The following is a 27,699-nucleotide window of genomic DNA, read 5'->3' on the forward strand; positions in this document are numbered from 1 at the left end:
CCTCGACCATTATGTCAAGGTACCTCATTCCGTCCTGTAAGCAGTTAGTTGGTGACTAATCCGGTTTTTCACACTTTGAATTGAGGGATATTTTTGTTGCAGGATTTCAGGATCAAATGTTGTGGATATCATACGCCAGAATAGGAAAAGGGGTAGGATAGACAAAACTGAGCCCACCAGGCCAAATTTGTTGGAAACCTACTAGGATATTCTACATTTGTTTCAGTAGGTAGGGTAAAGAATATTCTTCTACTGGTGTTCTAACTACCATGACTTGGTGGCTTAGTCCTTCGTGCAAGGGTTTGATGGTAACCGTATAGAGGTGTGAGGTCTGTTATTCAAAGTCACAGAGCACATAATCGTTGAGGCCATGACCTTGCCGATCAATGGTGAAATGGTTTTTCACAGCCACATTTTGGAAAGAATCAACATTCCGTTGTTCAAAGAAGAACACAGAGGGTAGATTTGGAGGTCAGGAGTTTGAAAGGAATGGCTACAGGACCAGTGGTATGTTCCCCTACGCCTCTGTCAACAATACTTTACCTGTGAAGGTTGGTATAATATAGTTAATTTGTATCATTTCTATTTCCTGGCTCATATAATTGAGCATATCTGAATTAATCTATGCTTTTACCAGTTAGAGAGCCTGAGACATATGGCTACTAGATACAGAGCCCAAAATAATCCTTCATATCTTTTCATATACCATAAGGAATTAATTAAATTTATGATAGAGAACCAATTAACCAGATTAGGGAGAACATGGAATCATTTCCTTTTCTGGGGAAGTTTTTAACCTCAACCCATCAGGAGGAAAAGAGGCATACCACAGACTGCCAGAAAGGTGAAGAAAACAAGAGGCCAAGCTCCTGTTGAAAACCCTACCAGTCATGAAACCCTTGGGATCCCATCTACCTCATCTGGTCCGAAGATTCCTTAGGTGTATCAAAGGAAGAGCGCATGACTTCACAAATCAAAGCCTACATACTTGGAGAACCTATCAATTGGTATTGAGTCTTCCCATACCTCAGCCATACACTCAAAAGTTTCCCCTACAAACATAGTTGAAACAAAAAATCCTAAATATAAAGAACTAGAGGACTTGAAGGGCAGGAAACCAGAGGCAGAAAACAAAGAAGAGGGGCCTTCACCTAGTGTATTCAAGTAGGGAAATAGACATACCAGATCAACTAACAAACTGAGATATAAGGTTAAACTTAAAAGAAACTAGGAGTTGTCCAAAGAGGTAATCAATGTTGATAATATGCCCCTGAAGGACCTAGTCATTAACAAAAATAAAAATCCTACAGACTTTAGGAAGAGCTGAAACAAAGCAACTATGAAAATAAGACCCTTGGAGACTAGGCAGAGTAAGAAGCAGAGGTTGGATAAGGTAGATGTGTTGCTGGAAGCTTCTAGTACCCTCATCTAGTATGCCAAGGTATTAAGATTCATATTTTTCCTACCTATCCAATGAAAACACAATTTTCATCTTACCATTGATAGTTGGCTTGATAGTTTTTGTACATGACAGAATAGTCGGGAGAGCTAGCAATATTGTTGTCAGCATTTTTTAGTAGCTTGACAGGGCCACTGTCATTTATTTTGAAACTAAAAACTATGCATATCGATTGATAAGAAAACGATGCAGGAAAAAGGGCTGACAGTCTGCCTGTCAACAATTTTGGGGCAAGCGAGAAACGATGACATCTATGTTGTCAGCAATATCTAAACAGATGGAAAGGATGACCTCCTGGTTGTCAGCGAAAACTATGGACAAAAAACCAAAAACACTGACATCTACATTATCAGTGTTTGTTCCAACAAAACTGAAGAAAAGTGAGAAAAACAAAGGAGCAGTTTTGATGAAGTGTTGCAAAGGGACCTGTTATGCTAGCAGAGATGCTAAGCTACAATTTAGGGATCTGTTCTACTTTCAAGGGAGGCAGTTTACCATATATTTATTTTTTCCTAAATACAAACATATTTTCCTATAGTTATTCTAATAAAGACATAATATTTTTAAGTTATCTTTTGCATACGTGAACTTGAAACATATTTAAAATATCTCAGTTTTTGGAATTATGTGATGACTATTATTTTTCAAACTGATATGTAAGCACTATATAAACAGTTTATGAATATTGAAACATGGTTGGATTTTATTGGAAAAATACTTGTAGTCTAAATATATTTGAGCAACCTTGAATGTATTCACAGTGTTTAATGAGCAGTTAGTAGGAAATTCATGTGTTACTTCTACCTGTCAGTATTTCTCTGTTAGTTTATGAGATTGGATTTTGTTGATGCTCCTCTCTTGAAATTATCAATCATTAATATTTATTATTCTAGTCATCTATAAACTTTTTTTTTTCCTTTAGTCCTCTTTCTTCCAAATATCCCAAACAATCAAATGACTTATGAATTTCATGCTTTCTACAACCTAATCATTGGAGTTGTGATCTCATTTGTTTAATAGCTAGACTCCATGCCCAATGGTTTTGAAGATAACCCAACCAATTTATTCCTAGACCTAAATCTGGCCACCTAAACTCAATTGCACAAAACCTTCTACTACAATGTCCATAGGGTAGTTGAGTTTTACGGAGAGATCCCTCTTCGGGTTGAAGGGCTAGCTTTCAACCTAAAATAGGTTTGAGGTTACCTTAGGGTTTTTCCCTGCAGCCATGGTTTTCCCTAACTGATAACAATGTGCACAAAATTTTCTTTAACTAACCCTTGTTGGTTTTAGAAAGTATGGAAATGGAAGGTTCCTATGACGATAATCTTCTTCAATTGGTTGGTTTGGAAAAAAAAGAAATTGACTCGGGAGAACCTGTGCAAGATGGGGTTCCAAGGTCCAGGATGGTGCCCACTATGGTGAGAGTCAAATGAGACAGGGACTACATTTCTTTCTCAAATGCACGACAACACTACAGGTATGGTTACAAATTTTACAATCATATTCCATTAAGATAGTTTCCCACAGTAGAACAATGCCTTTGTTTGTGGGTTACAAGGAGGGATCAACATAAATCAATTCTTTTTTCTTATTATGGGAGATTTGGTGGGAACAAAACTACTGTATCTTTGAAGGCATTCCTATAAATGTACACAAAATTTTCTATAACATAGAGACATGGATGAACGCACAAGAAGAGCGCATTCCAGCCAACATGAATCTTCTTGTTCGAAATATGCCCCCACACATGTAATTTCTTGCTGGTTACTTTGATGGAGCTGGACAAGGTGGTCTCTGAGGCTGTGGGGCATGGCTCAGAATTTGCAACATGACACATTACAAATTAACTTGTCATGGAGGGAGCGGTTCACATGTAATTTTGTTAACTGTTGTTGTTGCTGTTTTGAGGTTCAATTTCTTTGAGGATAAAATAATTAGAGATGAAGGCTTTATTAATCTCCCATAGCCTATGTTTTTTCAGATTTATGATGAATAATAGGGATAATGGCCATATATTGTCTTTATCTATAGATGGTAATGCATTTTTGTTTAGAACTATTATACATTTTGGCAATAGGGAAATAAGGATTTTCTTGAGATATTTGCTTGGACTGTGATGGTTTCCTCTCTGTAGCAGAGGTATATTTGAACAATCTATGATACTATGATACATGTACTAGTTTCTATTTTCATTAAAATAAATCATTGTTTTTTTCATGTGAAGAAAAAGGTGTCACCCATTTATTTAATTATAAAACAAAAAATTTCTAAAACCCCTTTTGGGGTGGATGCCAATGTATGTTAATAAACAAGGATTTATTCTAAGACTTATTTGACTACGATAAGTATGCCACTCTTTGACATCTATTTATTATACAAAAGGTAATTGTCTTTTTTCCATTTTTGCAGGAAACCATAAAAAATTAAATTTGACATAACTATTTGGTTTTAAGTTAAACCCTAGGTATTTAAAAGATCCAACAAAACTATCATGCTAGAAAGAGAAAATGCCTTTAAATAAAAAAAGAGATCATCACTCAAATAAGTTGTGTACAATACTAACTCTAGAACATTCACCTCTGTCCTTGTGGCCATATTAAAGAGATGCAAGATGTCTCTAATGGTAAAGCCATATAAACAAAAACACAACACATCATCCAAAAAAAAGAAAATGAGATAGTGTAACGTTCCTTCCAATTTTAAGACCTGTCAACCACCTCCTTTTAGTATCTTCAGTTGACCAAATTAGACCCTTAGCTACAAGGAGGATGAGGTAAGGTGAAAAGGGGGAAAAATTAGTTTCCCAAAGGCTTTAAGATGACGTTGATAAGGAGAGTCAAATATGGATTACAAGCAAGTTAAGGTAAAGCTAGGACACTATATTGCATGCCTTGGAAAGTCTAATACAAGTTTAGATTTGCAATTGATGAAATATTCATAGATGAAATAGTTGCATATGTTGATGTGCATGAAGTTATATTGGGAAGTCGATGTACTTATATAAAAGATGTTTCAAACAAAGAAAAAAAATAATATTGCTTGGTTAAATATGGATAATTTTTTTTGATGATGCACATAAAAGAAAATCAAATCTACTATCAATAAGTGCACATGCAAAACGAATTATAATCAATGCAAAAAATCTTGTGTTGTTCTTCTTGAGATAAATCATGAAGAAGAAGAAAATATTGAGGTTAGAGCATTACAAAACGACATTGTGATAAAAAGTAGAGACAATAACTAGAAGAATTAATCATTACATACAAGTTTTTCAAGAGCCTAATGAATTTCCACCCAAAAGGTAAGTTGAGCACGAGATTCAATTCATGCCATAATCTCCATTTTTCAATATTGGATTGTATTGAGAATCTTTATTGGAGGTTGATGATGTGAAGAAACAATGACAATAAATTTTGGAATAGGGAGTCACAAAGGCCAATGCTTTAAACTTGTGGGTCACCAATCATTATAGTGCCTAAGAAGAATGGGAGTTGGAGAATGTGCATCCACTACTAAGAGACGAATGAGATAATTATGAATAGTTGTTATCCACTATCATGTATTGATGATTTATTAAATTACCTACAATGGAGAAAAAAACTCTTCAGAAAGTTGGACCCTAAATCAAGGTATCACCAGTGTGAGAAAAAGAAGGCAGCACCTGAAATACAACATTTAAAACACAATAGGGTACACTTGAATGATTTTTTATTCCTTTAGTGTTGGGTATGTGTTATATTCTTTGCATGTGTTGTAAAATGTGTGATGCATAGTGGGGTGTCACAAGGGGGTTGAAGATGTTGGGTTTTGTTATATTGGGGCCGATTACATAGCGGGGGGGTTTGAGGGGGGTGGTCATCCCCCTTTTATGGGGTCCGGGGCAGTGCCCCGGGGATTTTTTTTTGTTGGATCCTATATTAGGTGGGCAAAACCTACCTATGGTTTTGTGCATGGTTTTTGCACATGGTTTTGGGCGCAATGGTTTTCGGTCCATGGTATTGGATGCTTTGGCATGTATATATATGTATTATAACATTGAAAGGGAAATAATGAAAAATCAATCTGGTAGTCCCGATTTTGGGATCCAGGGTAAAATCTTTGTGTATATGTGTTTTATATGTTATGCTCTCGCATTGTTTATTTTCTATATTTTAGAATTCGTATTCAGGTAATTTCTGTATGGAGTTAAAACCTATAGAAGACCCCCTTTTTACAAGGTTCACTGGGGAGTTAGAAGCCCCCCCTACATGGAGCCCTCCCCCCTAAAAAAGAAGGGTAGTATTTTGCGACTGTTTTGGCAGTTTTCAACACACCATTTTTTACTAAAAGCGGTTTTGTGGCACATGGTGTTTTTGCCCATGGTTTTGTAGTTTCAGTTAAGGAACTAAAATTCCAATGTAAATGGATTGGCAGTCCATGAAAGCCATGAGTTATATATTGTATTGTACTACTATACAAAAGAACATATATTAAAAAATATTTTTGGTTTTTCGAGTTTCATGGTTTCAGGATAAAATCTGTGTTAATGTGTGTGGTTGTCATTGCATCTTTTCTATTTTTAAAAATATGTTTGTAGTAACTAATTATATAGGGTTAAGACCTACATTTAAGATTATGTAATGCACTTGCAAATTTTATGTGCTCGATGAATGATATGTTGTATTTATTCATATATTATTTTCTAATAGTTGATTGGGACAAATATGCTTGATAAGAGCATCTATAATTTCTAAAGTGAGTACTTAAAACAATTGAGCAATATCATCGTTGGCTAAATTTAATGTGTAAATTTGGTAAAATTAGTCAATTTTTTACCTTAAACAAGTGATAGGTGGAGGAGAATTAAAGATAGACCCAACATAGATCGAACCCATCAACAAATAGTCCACTCCAACCAACATAATAGAGGTGAAATATTTATGGTAAAAGCACACTATTTGTGGAAATTCATAACTTGATTTTTAGCAATACTTGCCCCATTTCACATTGTAACCACCAAAGGAAATAAGTTACATTGGGTCAAATAGAAACAAATGTCTTTTGATGACTTAAAAAGAATAAACAATGAAGCACTATTTTCCCATGCCTAATTTGCAGCAACAAAACAAGATTTGATCTACTACATGTGGGTATGACATGGGAGAAATTCTTATTCAATGAGGAACTTGTCCTGCATTTTATCACCATGTGTTTTTTATTGATGAAAAGTTGAACTACCTTACATATGACGAAGAACTCTATGCTCCCATAAAAGCAGTGAATGAATGAAAGAATTATCTCTTGGGTAAGGACATAATGATTGACACCTATCACCAACCACCTGATAAGATAAAATTCAAACCAAGTTGAATCAAGCCAAATATTACAAGTAGATTTGGAGACACTGTCAAGACCCCCCATGTAGAAAATTGTGGTTTTGGGAACCATATTCCATATTGAAACATTCACCCATGAAATTTTGGGAGAAGAGTGTGTGAATGAGGGTGACATCTTCAATTGAAAGAGAAAACAACAATTGCTTTACAACAAAAAAAAAGAAAATTAATAACATATTTAAAATGCCTACTTTACGAATCCAATAAGTTATGTATTCCATGAGAAAGGAGGATTCAATTGATTAGATAAGTTCATAATTCAAGAATTGATAGCCATTTTGTTGGAAAAACAATATCATTTTATATACATTCAAGGCCATGCCCTTTGCAGGGCTAATCAAATAGGAAATAGGAATACCAAGTTATATATATCATTACCAATTCCCAATAGACCAAAGGAGAGAATCTTTATGAATTTTGTGTTGAGATGTTACCATTGATGTCAAGGGAAGAGCCAACCATGGTCAAAGGCAGACATGGTCAAATTCAGATGGTTGACATGATCAACTAGAATATTTTGATATCTTCTCTACAAGACATCCATGTTCCAACTAGAAAATCACTCATTAAATAGGATCCATTTGTTTCCACAAGTTAGTTTATTATAGTATGTGCAGTGATGATAATTGAATATTAATGGATGCCTAATATGTTTCCCCTGTTATATCATTAACTGTGTTTATGAGAGCTATGAAAGACATGCCTATGCTATTTTGTCCTTACTTGATAATCATGCTTTTGTTGTTGGTGGCCATTGTCTCGTTCACAGTATTTTCGTTCATCATTTCCAACAATGTTGCTAGTTATATATTCATTAGAAAAAAATATAAGGAATATTGACTTGAATATTATTCCCATTGGTTTCAAAAGAAACTAAATGATAAAACTTACCGGCAACATTTGAGGAGTTGTCTTGTAAAACATATACAATTTAACTCCTCCTAAAAATAGGTTAGTGCATCCCAAAAGGCACACATAAATCTAGTATAAATACACATGCACCAAGGTTGATTCGTGCCATGAAAATTTGAGGATGCACCTCTGAGGTAACGACAAGAGCTCTAAGGTGAAATTAAAATAACTAGGCATTGAAGTAATTTGAGTTGTCTTGAACAATGAAGTTTTCCAAAATGACACATTTCCTGCCACAAAGGACAATTACAATACGAAGTGATGTTGTGGAGGTCAAATGTTTGAGCATGGTTAATAGTAGTGAAGTGTTGGAAATAATACTGAGAGGGGGGTGAACCAATATTATCAGATCAATAATTTTATTTCCCAAATAGATTTATATATGCTACTTCAGTGAAGTGAACTAGCGTGTATACGTGACTGTGCTTAAAGAAACCAACGTATATGTAGAGAACTTGAGATTTAGACAATTTATCATGTGTTGAGCTTAAACCAATATATTAGAGATTTATTAGATAGTACAGTAAAAGCATAATAAAGAATCACACATAAGCAACACACATGAACACCAAGATTTAAGGTGGAAACCCAATGTGGGTAAAAACCACCTGCTTCTGTCGTCTTTGTCTTCTTTTAATAATAAGAAAATATATTTACAATCTTGTACCGGTGTAGACTCATACTAGTACGCAGGCTTCTACCTGCAGACGGTTACAACCTTCTCTTGTTCTCCAGCTTCTACTGGAAGGGAGCTACAACCCCCTAGCTCTTGTACTATCTAATATGTTTACGAGTACGTAGGTTCCAGCCTATAGAAAACTCCACTCTTCCACCAGGGACCAAGTTTCATGAATTTTCAGACTGGATACTCCTAGATCACAACCCACAAACTGAAGGCCACGTTTCATCAAATTTTCATACTAGACCCATCAAACCTTTTAAAATTAAACTGCATCAACCAAAATTCAGTTCATATGAACAATTAGATCACTGACACCAGAACACTATACTGAACCCAGAACCCTGCACCATCATTCAGAACTAGCTGTAACCTCAAAAATCATGTATTTAGAATGTATACACTACTTGGCTGTACCCAAACTGCGTGTGTCCACTAATTTCGTTAATTGAACCTGCGTATACCTTTAAAACTACTGCAAACATAAAATTTTGAATCAAGTTTGTACCAACTATCAATATTCTGAATATCTACTGTCAAATTTCATACCTTTACACAGGCGGGGACAGAGATCACTTCTTCTCACTTATACAATCAAACAATCAAATGCCAGCCTCCTTATGCATTCAGTTTTACATTTAGATCTAAGAAGACTTCATTAACAAACAACAGTAACATAACAGAATTTTATCAGATAGATCAATCAGATCTGAAAATAAGCTTTTCTTTAGTATACGCTACTTGAAAGAACTGAACTTGCATGTATACGCACTTTGGCTGAGATGAACCTACGTACGGATCTGCAAATATTGACTCAGAATTTTGCTGCAATTCCAGACTTCAGATAGACCCAGATCATGATAGGTAACTAATAGAATAGGGGAAAAACATCAGATCTAGTCTCACCCAATATCAGATCATTCAAGAATAAGTCATGACAAGTCGCATGATTCCTGATCTAATATTGAACTCAAGGTGCACATGAATATTTCAGATCTAGTCCCAAAATAACCCTGCAACATAAAATATACTTCAGATAGAAGTATTTCTTAGAATCTTATTACTTGCACACTTGGCATAATGATCTTCTCCTCCTCATACACTCTTAGGCCTTCCTCAATACCTTAGACCAAAACCACTTAGGACTAATACCTTGGGCCAAATACCTAGGGTCAATACCTTGGACCAAATACCTCGAACCAAATACCTTGGATCAATACCTTGGACCAAAAACTTGGTTTTCCAACATGTACGCGTTTTTCTTCTTGTGAAATTGCGTGTATACGTTGTACGCTCCTTTTGTTCTGTTAACCCACTTGTATACGCTTCTTGGACAAAGTGAACCAACATATACCTCTGTTTCTTCCTTCTTTCGAGTCTGATCCGTAATCCTTTGCTGTTGACCTGATGTACTGTGAACTGACATATGAGTGAATTGCCATCAAGGACAACACCTGTACCATAATGCCAACAATCTCCCCTTTTGGACTTGATGGCAACAACAACACCAAGACACTCTCCCCCTTTGACATCAAGGGCAAAGGGGGGACCAAGATATTCTCTCCCTTTGACACACATTATTTTGTCCATGCTCCCCTTGAGTACATGCTGAATTCTCTGATGGAGCTCCCCTTTGTTCATGCTTAGATGCACTAAAACTGTCCATGCTCCCCTTGAGCACATGTAGAGGCTGCAAAAATATTCTCCAAAAGAATAACATGACTCTATAACTCAACTATGTGAGTATGACCTTCCTATCACCAATGACTCATACATATATCCATCTCCCAACCAAGTGGGGATAAACCAAATTTGACTCATCCACCCAACCAAGTGGGGATATACCAATTGTTTATACATGATAGAAATAATAAATATTACATCATCCAACCCATGCAAAGTCTGGATACAAATTACCTTTTGTCCAAGAGGACTCATTCAAATGTATGAGAAGACATATCACACCCTAGACTTTTACATGACTTAAGCAACAAATGGTATAAATATTGGAGGCCATGGTTGGAATCAGCAACCATAATGCCAACAATGCTGAATGTACGTGAAGGCTAATGCTCCCCCCAAACCTGTGCTACCTAAGCATTGCTAACAAGTCAATGATCAAGGTGACTTTGTCAGTCAGACAAAAATTAATGAACAAAGCATATCGATAGACAGTAATCATCAACATCAGACAGAGCACCCATATCAGAGCCCACACCACTGTTTTTCCTATTTGAAAAACATATATGCTCCTTGACCCACAGAAACCCGCGTGTGTACACTACTATACTTCATGAAACACACATATAATAACTTTTCTTTGAAATTGGATTTAATAGCAAGATGATGCAACAACTACTCCCAACTTTTGTTTGAGATATTCAAACGTTTCTTTGGGTAGTGGTTTAGTGAATATATTAGCAACCTATTCTTTGGAGGGAACATACTCCAATTTGACCTTTTGTTCAAGCACTTGTTCACATAGAAAATGGTACTTGATGGGTATGTGCTTGGTCTTGGAGTGCATGACTGAATTCTTTAAAATGATGATGGCACTTTTATTATCACATAGAATGGATATAGGTCGAGTACATGTGATCTGAATGTCTTGCAAAGTTTGCATCATCCAAATTAGTTGTGTGCAGCAGGATGCAACAGCCACATATTCTGCTTTAACTGTCGATAAAGCAATTGAACTTTGTTTCTTGCTGAACCAAGACACTAACCTGGAGCCCATATAGAATGCACCACCACTAGTGCTTTTTCTATTATCAACACTTCTTGCCCAATTTGCATCTGTATATGCATGAAGAGTAAGATTTGTGTCTCTAGGATACCATAAACCAAAGTCCTGAGTTCCTTGAAGATATTTGAAAATTATTTTGACTGCCTAAAGGTGTGATTCCTTTGGATTTTCTTGGAATCTTCCAACTATTCCTACTGCATGCATGATGTCAAGTTGGGTACCTGTTAGATAAAGCAGACTACCAATCATAGATTTGTAAGTTGGTTGATGTACTGCTGCTGATTCATCATTTGAGTTGAGACTACATTCTGTTACCATTGGGGTACATACAGGTTTAGAATCTTCCATTTCGTACCTTTTCAAGATCTGTTTGAGATATTTAGTTTGTGATAGAAAAATACCATCTTTAGTTTGTTGAACTTGTAGACCAAGAAAATAAGTAAGTTCACCAAGCAATGACATTTCAAATTCTTGTTGCATTATTGAAGAAAAATTCTGACTCATGGATTCTTCATTGCTACCAAAAATGATATCATCAACATAAACAATAATAATTAGCAATTTATCAGTTTCAATCTTTGTATATAGATTACTATCTACAGAACCTTTTGTAAAACCTTGTTGGTGTAGATATTTGTCAAGGCGGTAATACCAGGCCCTTGGAGCCTGTTTTAGACCATAGAGAGCCTTTTTGAGTCTGCATACAAGTTTTGCATCATTTCCAAGAATGAATCCTTCTGGCTGTTCAATATACACTTCTTTTTCTAAATCTCCATTAAGGAAGGTTGATTTTACATCCATTTGGTATACTTTGAATTTCTGAAAGCTAGAAAGAGCAAGAAACATCCTTATGGCTTTAAGTCTGGCAACAAGTGCAAAGGTTTCTTCAAAATCTATACCTTCTTGTTGAGAATACCCTTTACAAACAAGTCTAGCCTTGTTTCTAATGACTTCTCCATTTTCATTCAGCTTGTTTTTGAATATCCATTTAGTTCCTATAATATTTTTATCATGAGGTCTAGGGACTAATTCCCAAGTATCATTCTTTTCAATTTTCTTAAGTTCTTCATCCATGGCCTTGACCCAACATTCATATTTGCATGCTTCATTTACATTTTGAGGTTCAGTGGAAGATAGTAATGCAAGATAGCTTGAGGTCCCTGTAATAGTTCTTCTTGTCTATACACCTACCGCTTTTCCCCCTAAAATTTGAGTTTTTGGATGACTTTTCTGAACATACCTGGACGAAGTCTTATCTTCTATCATTATCTCTTCTTTTGGTGCTTCATTGGTTTCTTCTTCAATATCATTTTGATTTGATGTGGGAAAATTTTCCCCATCTTCTTCATTGTCATAATCTTATGTTGATTTTATCTATTTTGGATTTCTGCATGCTTCATCAACTACAACATCAATGCTTTCAACAATTTTCCCAAGTATTTTATTATAACATTTATATCCTTTACTTCTGGAAGAATAACTAAGAAGAATACCTTCATCTTCTCTGGGTTCAAACTTACCAAGTTTTTCATCAGTCCTTTTGATAAAACATTTGCTTCCGAAAACTTTAAAGTATTTTATAGTAGGAGTCTTGCCATACCAAAGTTGATGTGGAGTTTGAGTGTTATTTACCTGAACATTTGATTTGTTGAGAATAGTTACGGCAACGAATGCAGCTTCACTCCAGAAGGTTGCAGGAGTTCCAGATTCATCTAGCATAGCTCGAGCCATTTGTTGAACTGTTTAGTTCATTCTTTATACCACCCCATTTTGCAGAGGAGTCCTTGCGGTGGAGAATTTCCTTTTTATTCCATGTTGTTCACAAAAGTCAAAGAATTCATTCGATGTAAATTTCCCTCCTCGATCAGATCTGAGGAATTTGATTTTTCAATCTTATTCATTTTCAACCAAAGCTTTGAAGGCATGGAACTTTTTAAATGCTTCATCTTTATGCTTTAGAAGACCTATCCAACACATTCTGGAAAAATCATCAATGAACAAAATAAAGTATTCTTCTCCACGAGGTGATTTTTTCCTTGATGGTCCACATAAATTAGTATGGACAAGTTCAAGAGGCTTACTAGTTGACCCTTCTTTTTCCATGAAGTGGACTCTGGTTTGCTTATTGATTTGACATGGTTTGTATATTGTATCTTCTGGGATGCTGATATCTGGAAGATCATGAACAACCTTGAGTCTGCATGCTTTTTTTATTTGAGAAAAGCTTAGATGTCTCAATCTTCTATGCCACAACCAGTTTTCATCATTTTTGCTTAGATAGCACTGTTGTTGTCCTCCCTTGAGTATATATAAGTTGTTTGGAGTTCTTGTACCTTTGATCACGGTCTCTCCTGTATCAAACTCACAAACAACACATCCGTTTGATTGAAACACAACTTCATTTCCTTGATCACACATTTGACTGACACTCAACAAGTTATGCTTTAAACCGTCTACATACATAACATTTCCAGCTTTAACCTTTTCTTTCAAGAAAACAGAGCCTTTACCTTTTATGACAACAGGAGTGTCATTTCCAAATGAGACATTCTTTTCCTTTTCTAAGGCATTATATGAGTGAAGTTTTTCTTTGTCACTTTTCATGTGTTTTGAGAATCCACTGTCAATGTACCACTGATTTTCTTGTCCTTCTGCATACAAGGCTATACCACATCTTTATGTTAGAGATTCTTTCCTTCTCCATACCTTGGGATTTAATGGCATTTTCTCCTTTTGAGATGTTTGCCGAAATTTTCTCCTGCATTTATATTCTTCATGACCAAAGCTGTTACAGACTGGGAAATATATTTCATTTTCAAGAGGAGAAAAGTTATTATAGGAACTTCTCTTGATCCTTGTTACATTCCTTTGATTTTGTGCTTCTCTAGTCATAATGGTTTTGTAAGCAACTCATTGAGAAACTTTGTGCCCAAAATTATGACATGAAAAACATTGCCCATAAAAGAAGTTCCTGCGACTATCAAATCTATTAACTTGGTGATTGAAGTTTATATTGATATTCATATTTTGAGCAAATTGAGTATGATTTTCCTGAGGTTGGTTGTGGCTTCTATTCATCCTTGGAGTAAATTGAGTATGATTTACCTGGTGATCTGCTTTATGCCTTTGCTGACGATTTTCATACTGTTCACTGGTCTTTGCTACATTAAGATAGATTTTGGTGGAGGTTGACGGCTTCTGTGATTGAGATGCTTCTTCAGTATATCCAAGATCTATCTTTATCAGAGGAGAATGCTGAACTTTGATAATTCCATTTAAAGTTTTTGATCCTTTAGCAAATCTAAGATTGAGAGATTTCGTGTTCTCAAGATCCTTTCTTAGACCCACAATTTCACATTCTAGTTTTTATTTGTGTTTTTCCTTTTCAACAAGTTGGTATGTCAAGGTATCTATAGTCATATTCTTTTCTTCCAAACAGATTTTGAGTTTAGATATTTCTTCATAGAGGTCTTCCTCTTCTAAAACATCCCAAAAATTATCATCATCATAAGCCTTGAGAAGTCTATAATCATCACTATTAGATAAACCATCACTATCCTCTTCTAAACTATCCCAAAAATCATTGCCATCATAAGCCTTGAGAAGTTTGTAATCTTGTTCAGTTTCATCTTCATCACTATTAGATAAACCATCGCTATCTTCATGAGTATAGTAACTCCTTTTATTCACAACTTGTTTTCTATTCCCTTTTGCAATTCCTTTCCTTTTCATATTTATTTTTATGAGGACATTTGGCAGCATAATGACTGACTCTGCCACACGGAAAGCATTTGAAATGTAACTTACCTATAAACCTTCCAGAACCCCGTTGAAGCTTATTGAAAAAGTTTACCTCATCTTCTTCTTCTAAAATATGTCCTAATTCATTGTGTTCTTCCTTTCCTTTTGCTGAAGCTTTAAATGCGGCTTCTCTCATATGTGATGGGCCTCCTTTTCTCATCTTGAAGGCAATTAAGATTCCGTGAAGCTGTGTCATAGTGATATTCTGCAAAACCTGTTTTTCTTCTATGGTAGGCACTTTGGATTCAAATTTAGCAGACAAGGATCTCAAAACTTTCTCAACTAAGGTAACTTCCTTTATTTCTTCACCCAGATTCTTCATACAATTAACAACCTCATCTATACGTAAGAAGTAACTAGCTATACTTTCATCACTATGCATCTTAAGAGTTTCATACTGAATTCTAAGAGTTTGAAGCTTAACACGTTTTACCTGAGAGTCTCCTTCGTAGCTCAGAATGATTTTGTCCCATATTTCTTTGGCTGATTTGAGCTGCATGACCTTAAAAAACTTTGATTGTGACAGAATTCCCAATAAAGTATTGACAGCTTTGGCATTGGTTTCATATTGATTTTTACCTGCCGCATCTGTAGGAATTGCTGTTGGAAATGTATATCCTCCTTCCACAATTTCCCAGACATCTGTTCCAAGCAATTGTAGATAGGCTGTGGTTCTTATTTTCCAATAAACAAAGTTTCTCCCATCGAAGATTGGCAGTCTGATGGATCCCATGCTTTCTTGATTATTCATGTTGATGGATCTCCCTTCAGGTTATCAAGATTCTTCTGAAGGACCTACTCTGATGCCAATTGTTGGAAATAACACTGATAAGGGGGTGAATCAGTATTATCAAATCAATAATTTTATTTCCTAAATAGATTTATATACGCTACTTCAATGAAGTGAACTAGTGTGTATACACGATTGTGCTTAAAGAAACCAACGTATATGCAAAGAACTTGAGATTTAGACAATTTATCATGTGTTGAGCTTAAACCAGTATATCAGAGATTTATTAGATAGTGCAGTAAAAGCATAATAAAGCATCACACATAAGTAACACACATGAACAGAAGATTTAAGGTGGAAACCCAATGTGGGTAAAAACCACCTGTTGTTGTCGTCTCTGTCTTCTTTTAATAATAAGAAAACCTGTTTACAATCTTGTACTGGTGCAGACTCATACCAGTACGTAGGCTTCTACCTGCAGAAGGTTACAACCTTCTCTTTTTCTCTAGCTTCTACTAGAAGGGAGCTACAACCCTCTAGCTCTTGTAATAGCTAATATGTTTACTAGTACATAGGTGCCAGCCTATAGAAAACTCCACTCTTCCACCAGGGACCATGTTTCATGAATTTTCAGATTGGATACTCCTGGATCACAACCCACAAACTGAAGGCCACATTTAATCAAATTTTCATACTGGACCCATCAAAGCTTTTAAACTTAAACTGCATCAACCAATATTCAGTTAATCTGAACAATCAAATCACTGACACTAGAAAACTGTACTGAACCCAAAACCTTGCATCATCATTCAGAACTAGCTGTAACCTAAAAAATCATGTATTTAGAATGTATACGCTACTTGGTTGTACCCAAATTGCGTGTGTACGCTACTTTCGTTAATTGAACCTGTGTATACCTTTAAAACTACTGCAAACATAAACTTTTGAATCAAGTTTGTACCAACTATCAATATTATGAATATCTACTATCAACTTTCAGAGCTTTACATAGGCGGGGACAGAGATTACTTCTTCTCACTTATACAATCAAACAATCAAATGCTAGCCTCCTTATGCATTCAATTTTACATTTAGATCTAAGAAGACTTCATTGACAGACAACAGTAACATAACAAAATTTATCAGATAGATCAATCAGATCTGAAAAGAAGCTTTTCTTTAGTATATGCTACTTGAAAGAACCGAACTTGCGTGTATACGCACTTTGGTTGAGACGAACCTGTGTACAGATCTGCAAATATTGACTCAGAATTTTGCTACAATTCCAGACTTCAGACAGACCCAGATCATGATAGGTAACGAATAGAACAGGCGCAAAACATCAGATCTAGTCTCAACCAATATCAAATCATTCAAGAATAAGTCATGACAAGTCTCATGATTCCTAATCTAATATTGAACTCAAGGTGCACATGAATATTTCAGATCTAGTCCCAAACATAACCCTGCAACATAAAATATACTTCAGATAGAAGTATTCCTTATAATCTTATTACTTGCACACTTGGCTTAATGATTTTCTCCTACTTATATACTCTTAGGCCTTCCTCAATACCTTGGACCAAAACCACTTAGGACCAATACCTTGGACCAAATACCTAGGGTCAATACTGTTAGCACTTGAATTTGGCCTCAGGCTGAAGAAGACAAAATACAAGGCAACATCAAACCACTTAGCACTTAGCGTAGCTAGCTCAATTTGATGGCCATTTGCCCCTCCAAAAATGCAATCTCCCAATCTTGCTTCCCTGTGTGTTTCAAAAAGTGGATAAGGTCATTTTTTGCTTGTTTTTTGACCTTTTGAGGGCCCAAACCTCAATGAAATGTCTTTGCAGTGGCTGAGTAAGTGTAAATTTGTCATGAGGAAAATCCAAAAAAGCCTGAGTTTTTTTTGGTGAAATGGACCTCCCCAACTTCAGGGTAGCGCGCGAGCGCGCTACGCGTTGAGGGCAAAAAACCTTGTTTTTAGAAAAAAAAAATTCAAAATTGACCAAAATTGCTCCAAATTTTTGAATTTTGAGCTGGGGGTGTATCATTGAGCACCATGCTCCTTCAAGGAAGCTTCAGCCAAAATCTAAAGTGGATCGGCCTTTTCCTCCGTTTTAGTGCTTTGGCCAATCGTCCTTTGAGTACCTTCATTTTCTCTTTGCACACATGCATGCGGGCCCAATAATGATTCTTCATGTGGCGGAGCATATCTTTGTCCCTGTTTGACTTGGCTATCAACTTCTATAAATGAGTGTTCACCTGAATGAGCATAGACCCTTGCTCAATAGGTGTCAAATCACCTGTTCTCTTGCGAGCCAAGTTCCGGTCTTCTCGGATCCTCCGCAACTCATCAAGAGTGTGTTCATCCTCTAACTGTTTGTTGCACTGCTCTAAGTATTTGATTGTCCAATTTTCCATTTCCAACTTCTGCTGCAACAAGTGATTTTCAGCCTTTAGTTGCTGAATGATCTCCTTTGGCTCCGAGCTAGGAGAACTGATGTCAAGGTCAATAATATCTATGTCCGGATCACCTAATCGCCCCTCATCAATCATGGGATGCTTGCCTCTCTCCTGTACCTGTGCTGCTGTCGAAAGCGAGGCCCCTTCCACCTGATGTGGAGATAACACTCACTGTGCTGATGAAGAAGGCGAGACCCCTTCCACCTGGTGTGGAGATAATACTCGCCGTACAGATGCAAATAAGGCCCTGTGGCCTCTCTGATATGTAACACATGCTGGAGTGCTGACATGCTCGGGCTCTGGAATGTGAAACTGATGTGAAGGCTCTCCCTCATCATGGACAATCTCAAGAGGTGGCTGTGGCACCATGAAGAAGTCGCGAGAAATGAAGTCTTCCCAAGCAATACCCTGCTGTGCCAACTGATGCATCACTATGATCTCGATCAGTGCATAATGATATATACTTTTGTGTTGCTGTGCGGGGTTCTTCCTTTGCACTACGGGCACCATCTTCTCTATATTTCGGCACATGAAAAATGGAATGTTCATCATTCGTACCCGGGTGAAATGCATCAACAAACGGATATGGTACGAATATAAACGTGAAAATCTGCCCTCACAAGTGAAATAGCGCATAATGAGCCTCATCAAGGGTGCATACTCATCCCTTAGGAATCTGAAAGGAAAAATAGCAGTTAGGTGTCTCATGCACCCGGGTTTGATATATGGTTGATAATGAAATCTGTCTAGCTGCTGGCGCTTGTTCCACTCCTCCCCAACATTTGGTATCCCGGTGGCTTGAGAAACAATTTCAGGTGATAGGGTGAAATCCACTCCTGCAAGGTTCACATGACCATTGTGCAAATGTAGGACAAACAAGCGGACTAGTTCTCTGTGGTGTTGAATTTGTGAGATCCTCTCACAATATCCGAAGCATGATTGATACTGAAAACATGTCATTGCAAGTGGACAAGCTTGCAAATGAGCCAGAGAAGTGGGCTCCTCCCTGACATGCCGACCACCCTTACCACCCTTGTGATGTCTCCTTGGCACTTCTACCTCCGGTGTTGAATCACTGTCATAACTCTGCTGATAATCTGATTCGGTTTCTGACATGGTTTTGAAGGCAAGATGGCTGAAATGTATTGCTGACTTTTGCACTCAATTAACTGCTGTTTGACTTTTTCAAATGCTGTCACCAAGAGGACATAAATACAAGGGAATTGTTAGGGATAGGGGAACATGAGGGAATTAGGGACAATAAACATAAATAAGGAATTTAAGGAAGGGAACATGGGAAATCACAAAATTGTGGGATTTTAAGGTGAATTAGGGTTTGGGAATTTAGTAGGTTTTAGGGATTTTAGAGAGGAAAATTATGAAATTTTATTGGAAAATTTGAAGGAGAATGTTGATGAAAATAAGGGAAAAGAGGGATCACAAATGGGCAACCTTGGACAGCAAAAAAATTTGAAACCCTAGCACCATTAAGTCTTTAAATCTTCCACAACAATGTAGGGTTTTGACTTCTCATTTTCATGGCATTTAAACATATTAATTTCTCATTCATCTTGCAAAACCAAATCTAGCCATGGAGGAGAGGCCTACCTGCAATTTGCTTGAGAGAAAAGTGGATTTGGTAGCTTGCTGACAGTTTGTTGGGCGAAAAACCCAACGCGTAGCGCGCCTCACCCAACGCGTAGCGCATGAGCAATTTTGCTCTGAGAAAGGCAGCCTGATGCGTAGCGCGCCCCTGACGCGTAGCGCGCCTTCTCTGATGCGTAGCGCGCCTCTGAAACTGCCCAATTTTCTCAATGACTCTTGAAATCGCCTTTGCAAGGATTCACTTAGCTTGTGAGAGGCAAATGAGCTGCTAATGAAGAGTGATGTGCTTTTATAGGCTTCCTTTAGATTTTTATTTGCCCAAAACCCACTTTATAATGTTTGAGTGTTGACACTTTTTTTGAATTAATTGGCTCTGACTTTTGGTTTCCTTTATTTGATAAATTGGTTGAAATGATGATTTCTTCTGAAAATTTTTGCAGGGATAGCTTCTAAGATGCTTTGGCAAAGGAGACCAAGGCTGCGCTTCAACATTTGGAGAATTTGAAATTTTGACAATTTTTACAAAAACGAGATAATGACCTTTGTTTTTCAAAAACCAGAGTCTTGAAAACAAGGTGAAAATTTAGTTGTACAATAGTGAGAATTATTGAAATGATGTTTTATGAAGGACATCCCTCTGGCCTGCTGGTCCTTTATGACCTCTCAAGACAAAAATTGACCCAACCCTAGACCTAAGACTTCAAAAGTTAAAACAAGATGAATGACCCTTTGAAGATGTTATTTACTTAAGCAAACCTGAACCAACAGTGCCAAACAAGAGGGGAATAAAAGACACAAACTTCCTCCACCAGGGTTATGGCATGCCTAACGGAATGCAACATGATCACACTGATGGGACACCTAATCATGAAATGCAAAGAGCTTTGATCTCTGGTGGAGGGCTACTAGACCGACTCTAACAAATACCTTGGACCAAATACCTTGGATCAAAATACCTTGGACCAAAAACTTGGTTTTCCAACATGTATGCTCTTTTCTTCTTGTGAAAGTGCATGTATACATTGTACGCTCCTTTTGTTCTGTTAACCCGTGTGTATACGCTTCTTGGAAAAAGTGAACCAGCGTATACCTCTCTTTCTTCATTCTTGGGAGTCTGATATGTAATTCTTTGTTGTTGACCTATTGTACTATGATCTGTCATCTGAGTGAGTTGCCATCAAGGACAACACCTGTATCATAATGCCAACATGAAGGGCAAGAATATCTTGTTGAAGAAACATCAAGTTGACTAGGTTCTAGTTACTGGTTATGTTTGCATTAGATAGGTTTTGTTATTATGGTTACATATGTTAATAATAATGGTTTTAGTTTACATTGTACGAGTTTCCAATGGTAATTCTCGACTTGTGGAAGTTTGAGTATAGTGAAAAAAGTCACAAATTGAAGTTTAAATGGTTTTGACGTTGTAACCTAGGCCGTGATTCTGGTTAGGTTGTTATATAATTCTCAGTCTTTGGTTGCAGAGAATTTAATAGGGGTTATAGTTGCCATAAAACCATAAGTCCAGTTTTATTTTGACAAACATTGTTCTTCAATTAGAAATAAAATATTGGTGGAAGTCCAACAATTGGTAGAGTTTAGAAAATGTCTAGATATATTTATAGTGATGGCCTATTACTTGTGTCTTTTTGTTTTGGATACACAAGTTTGAAGGTCAACCACATATGGAACTAGGTGTCTTGTTGCAAAACATGAGCTAAGGATAGTTGAAGACAAGGCAAGTGTGGGACAATGGTTGTGATCAGGATTGAAGTAGAAAACCTGAGGATTTCATGGTTGATGATGATTCATTAAATATTTAAGAAGTTGACGATGAAAAATCCACAATATAAATATTCGATTTTCTTTGGGCCCCAGATTTAGTCTAAGGATAACCAAGCACATAAACACAAGTCTAGGAATCCACAACTTCCAAGAAATTTACCCGACATAAATATAGAGCAACGAAATCAATAAAGTACACAAATATATTGAGACCAAAGTTAGATTTTTTAGTATTCCATCAATAAAAGAATCATGGGTCTCTCATACCAAGGATCATGGCCCTCCATATCACTAGTACAACTAGTATACATAGTATACAAAATATTAGGATTGAGGTCAGATCCGTTTGATCCTCAATATGCCCACAAAACATGAAGACGAATAACCTAAACTACTTTATTTAGAATCCCTTCTCCTTCAACACTTTCAGTCTACTTTATCTACTGTTCTTGTTATCCTTTGCCTCCTCTACATAATGATCTGACTCCTTTCAGATCCATGTCATATACAACTACTCACAACAATTTAGATCCTTCATAATTCTTGTATATATCACTTCCAAAATAAAGACTACTCTTAGTAAGTTTCTTCTATCAAAACTACTGCATAATTAGCCATAAAACACCTTGTTCACAATTTCATTTGTGAACAGACTCCATGAATAATGTTCAACCCTTCTCTTAACACATAATAGTAAACATTCTAATACTCCCACATACTTATTCACCTTTTGTTACTTGTTCCAAAACATCATAAGGATTCAACCTATTCACTAAGTGATCAGATCCATTTTGAGGCAATTTAGCCCAACTATCTCTAGCCCAAGGCACTCTTAACCTCCTCCTTTACTAGATCTGAGGCCCTCATTAGAGAAATTTTGAGGCAAAAAATGGGTCTTAAAAAAAGATGTACAACCAAAATAAACTTTATAAGAACCAATAGGATTCAAGATGATGATGTTAACCATGGGGGATGATTCACCATTTTTGGAGTAAAAAAGTAAAAGGATTAAAAAATAAAAAATAAAAATAAAAACTACTTTTTCAACTTGTATTTTCAACTTATCTCCCTAAGGTTTTACTCAAATTTTGAGCATGAGCACTCATTAGATGTGGAATTTAATTCCTCATCCAAGGAGTACCCATGTGGCATATTTTCGATGGACCCTGCTACATGAAAATTGAGAAATACATGAAAAAATGTGATTGCAATCACGCTTTTTCATGCATTTTTCATTTTTCATGTAGCAAGGTCCATCAAAAGTATGTAACATGGGTACTCCTTGGATGAGGAATTAAATTATGCATCTAGCGAGTGCCCCCGCTCAAAATTTGAGTAAAACTGTAGGGAGATAAGTTCAAAAAGTAGTGTTTTCTTTTTTCCCTCTAAAATTTGATGATGTAATCTTATCTTATTTTATTATTTCCATTATTATTTTATAATATTCCTTTGGAGGCCCATTTTAGACCTAAAATTTTCTATAATGTTTAGGCCTGTTTTGAGACAATAGAGGTCTCAACCTCTTCCTTAGGGCAACAACCTTTCTTCTTGGACAGATAAGACAGTTAGCCACTTTGCCTTTGACTCGGTTTACTCAACAACCCACAAAAAAATCGCACAACCTCTTCTAGAGTTGTTTATGCCCTCAAAAATACTCTAACTCGACCTCTTGAAGATCTATAGCTTCACTTCTTGGCATACTCTATTGATTCACAGAGAGATGTTACTTCTTTTAATTCAAGCCCTAAATCAGCTTGCTACAAGTATCCACAACCACTAGGAGCCCTCAATATAGCTTTAGGAATGATCTTGTAGGTCACGACCAACCAACCTTACCTAGTTGTTGGCACCTACGCCCTCCTTCAAGTTAAAAATTAGCCTCCTTGAGCATACTTGCTCAACTCAACCTCTTCCTAGAGCATAATCTCTCTTCATCTCAACCTCTCTTGACCAGAAACCCTAGCTCGACTTCTTCCAAATTCAATACTTTTGTTGTAGCATTTTGTCTTGATCTGTAATCTTCCTAGGGAAAATGACCTCCTCAAGTGAATTCCATCTTACTTGAGATGCAACGAGCCTCTCCATAGGCTCCTCTATTTATCCTTCTCTCTTGGACTATTTAGAAAACCTCTAGACTTAGGGTTTTAACTTCTCAACCAATTAGAATAAATAATTATTTTCTTTTGGTCCTAAAACCACTGCTTTGCATCCTAAACCCCACTTTTGGGTATATTTCCCAACCGACCACTTTTGGTGGGTATCCTTCTCGGAAATACCTTTTGAGCTACCCAAAATCTAATAATAACTTAGAGCTTGGTTAGTGCCCATGATTTTTTCTGAGTTGGTGCTTGGCTAGGGGATTGGTGTCTCATGTGGCTTGGTGCCACAAATTCACTAAGATGGTGCTTAGTTAAGGGATTGGTGTATCCTATAGGTCATAGCCTACAAAAGTTTCAGTTGGAGATGATAAACTTGAATGTGCTCTTTATATTAAGAAAAGCTGAAAGTTATTTTATTCCAATTATAAATCTTCTACGTTCATGTGTCTAGTCCCAAATGATTAATGTAGTGATTTTTTAATTAAAAATTGGTTAATTGCGTAAATGATGATTCACCCCCCCCCCCTCAGTATCTCCAACAATTAGTCTCAGAGAAGGTTCCTGTAGTGACAACCTGTTCATTGGGAGGAAGATCCCTGGAGAAAAAATGGCAAACTCATGAAAGTAGTCCTCTAAGTGCTCAAAGGAAGCACCCTCTAATACTATATTATCATAACCTTCTAAAGATGTTAGAGAAAGCTTGTTTTTCCCAGCCCCTTCATTTTATGGAACAAACTATGATCTTTAGAAAGTTAAAATGAGACACTGTTTGACAAGCCTTGGTTGTGAGCTATGGGAAGAAGTCATGTCCCTGAAAACTTAGCTAGAAGAAGAAAAAAGAATGGAAGAAGTAATGAATATATAGATGATGAAGAAACAAGAAGATTGTGAGAAGCTTGAAGAATTGATTGTGTCAGTGAGAAATGAAGTTGACATGATATGCAAGAATATGAAGAGTTCTGAATCATTGGATGACATTCTCAGCCATCAGAGATCACCATTTGACAAAACAAGACTTGGTTATACAAGTGAAAATTCATGCAAAGAAGACACTAACCCCAAATAACCAAAAGGTTAAATTTGAACAAAAACCTGAAAGAAAATGCATTCTCCTTCAAAGGCCAAATCACATTGAAAGTCAGAAGAATGTTGAGAGTGATACCTTTTGAGGAACTGATATTGATGTTCTCAAGGAATCTTCTCTCAATGCAAGTAACAATGAGAACTAACCAAATGTTGAACCTCCTCCAAGATAAAGGAATTTCAGGGAACTATCATGAAAAGTCTTCTCATTTAGGTATTCAAACCATATTATTTGTACACTGTTTTTCATGTACTAATTTTGAGCATAAGGCAAGAGATTGTAGGGCCTATACCAGAATGATTATAGAAAAATAATTCCTTATTAGTCTTCCAGAAATAAGTTTGCAAGCTATAAAATTAGAGGACCTATTGGCTACAACATAAGTTATGATTATTTTTCTCCTTTGTTTATGTATAATATAGAATGTTATAAATGTCACAATATTGGACACATAGCATGTGATTGCAGAAGAAACATGATATGGTTTCCTAAGAAAGTCAAAGAAGAAAATATTCCTACTAGGAATAGAGAAAATTCCACCAAAGTTTGGAGAAGAAAACAAGAAGAGCCAAAGATAGAAGAACATGACTTAGTCTTGTGTGCTCAATGCACATATTGTTAAAGCATCTTCAAGGTTGAGTGTTTGAAGGAAACTATGATTAGGCTATGCAAAGTTGCAAGAAGTATAGAAGCACGTAAAACTCTTTTGAATATCACTGAAGTCTTGATTGAAGCCACTAGAGAATTATGAAAATATGTACAAGTAGAAGACAACCCAGTTGGTAAGATGATTGAAGCACATGTATTTGGAAATGAAAGTTTCGTCTTTGAACAAATAACAAAGGAAACAACTCTTATGAAGGTTTCCTCTAGCAAAATGAGGTTCAATTATTGATGTATTGCAGGGATTCTCAACCTCCTAAAAGAGAGTAGCAAGCCTACATTATAAGCTTATGTACTCTTTCAATTCTGATTTTTATTCTCATCCTTCATGTGTAGTTTTTTATTAAGGGAAGTGAAGTGGGGAAGAACTATTCATGCATATTTTTGTTGGATCCGCCTTCAAACTTCTCTTTCTAGATGATACAATGATTGTTTTGATGGGTTTCCCTATATTTATAGTAAATATGAGGATTACACTAGCCCTATACAAAATTGGACAAAGCAAGCTTACAATAGTACACACCAACCTTGCCAAGAGGATGAAGATTTGGGCGTTCTCTTTTTTATTGGAAGACATAGATGGATGGGATTTGGATCACTAGTTTCTTAATGGGGATCCCATCTATCACATGGATAGTGAAAGCATAATGAAGGGAAAAACAAATTCGCACACTCCACTTCCAATCAACATTGGAGGCCATATCATGAGGCATAAAGAAGGTATTTCAAGCCCATTTTTTTATGATATTAGATAACAAAGGGTTATGAAGATATGTGAAACATTTGCAACTATTAATTAACAACCATATATTCTCATCAATAAGGCTGATTCAACGTCACATAAGGAGTATTTTCAAGGCAATAAAAACTCAAAAGTTTTCCAGCGATTGATGTCTTCCTCCATTTTCCAACTTATGCATGAAAATCTAGGTGGAATGTGTGTTTTAGGGTTGTAATTGATTTGGCGCAACAACATGTTATTTTGGAATATGCTATATTTGGGCCAAAGCAATGTGAAAATTTGTTGCCAAAATATATTTAGCCAACTGAATCAAAGTGGTGGTGTCATTTGATTATAAGCAAGTTAAAGCACCTGATCTCAAAAATTTAGAAAAGGATTGATTTGGAGGAAAATTTACAACTTACTCAAAACAATTTCTCCACAAGAATATGATAAACCCAATAGTATGTATATGCTTTTGTATGAATGAGCAAGACCTTTTGTCTTTTTGGATTCCCCTGCACTAGGTGCTAATTCTTGGATAAAATATGAAGATGGAGATGCGTTTATGAAAGACATCCAACAATTGGAACCAATAGAAAATAATACTTATATAGAGATGTCTCCATCAATTCACCTTTGCCTATGGAAAGAGAATTTGAAATTTCACATGAGATGCATCTCTTGGATAAACAATATTTCTAGTTCCTTTTGAAATTGGTTGAAACAAGCATTTATTTGATAGATCCAAGTTATATGAATCAACAAGTGGAGAGACTAAGTGGCATAAGGACAAGAGTTATATTCACTGATGTTGTTAAAGATGAGTTTGCAAAGTTAAATATTCTTTTGGTAACAATTTTTTTATTCAGGGTGTACCTACACACACATCAGAATCTCTGAGATGATTTTCCACATTGGAAGGCCTTGCAGTATGATGTGAAATTTTCCCATCATTCGTCATCTTCAGATTCTAATGCCCATACAATAAACGATTTTTTTTCTTTCACTTATAAAAGATGGAACAACACCGAAATATTATCTTCATAAGTACTTCAAGGTTATTTATTCAAAGCATAAGCCTAAGGGGAACTCGAGAAAGTTACAATGAAAAAATATAGGAGATAATTCAAACAAGGGGAGCACGTAATGTCTCTTCCTAAATAAATTTTGTTAATAGTACCACAATTTTTCCATTTTATGGGGCCTAAGACAATTTTGGAGAGAAAAACATAGGAGAAGGGGGGTTGAAATGCATAACTTAGTGGAATGTGGGGGCCACCTCCCCAAATAATACACACCCCTTGAGGAGAGAGAAATCATATGGCCAAGGAAAGAGGTTCAAATTGCCTAGAGAGGGGCCCATATGGAGAAAATCAAGAACAATTATAAATAGAAGGGAGGCAACAACATTTGGGGCCTTTTGATAACTTGACAATTGAATTGTTTCTCTAGCTATTTAGCGGAGTCACATAGTGTTGTTCATCACAAGAGTTTCCCAAGGAGGAAGCTCAACCTTTCTTCGGTGGACTTCAAGTGCCACCTTAGGAAGGATATTGTATTAGCGT

Source organism: Pinus tabuliformis, chromosome 3_1, assembly GCF_031772625.1.
Source record: "Pinus tabuliformis cultivar Carrire ecotype Pingquan chromosome 3_1, CPIR1, whole genome shotgun sequence".
In the NCBI taxonomy this organism is placed as follows: Eukaryota; Viridiplantae; Streptophyta; class Pinopsida; order Pinales; family Pinaceae; genus Pinus; species Pinus tabuliformis.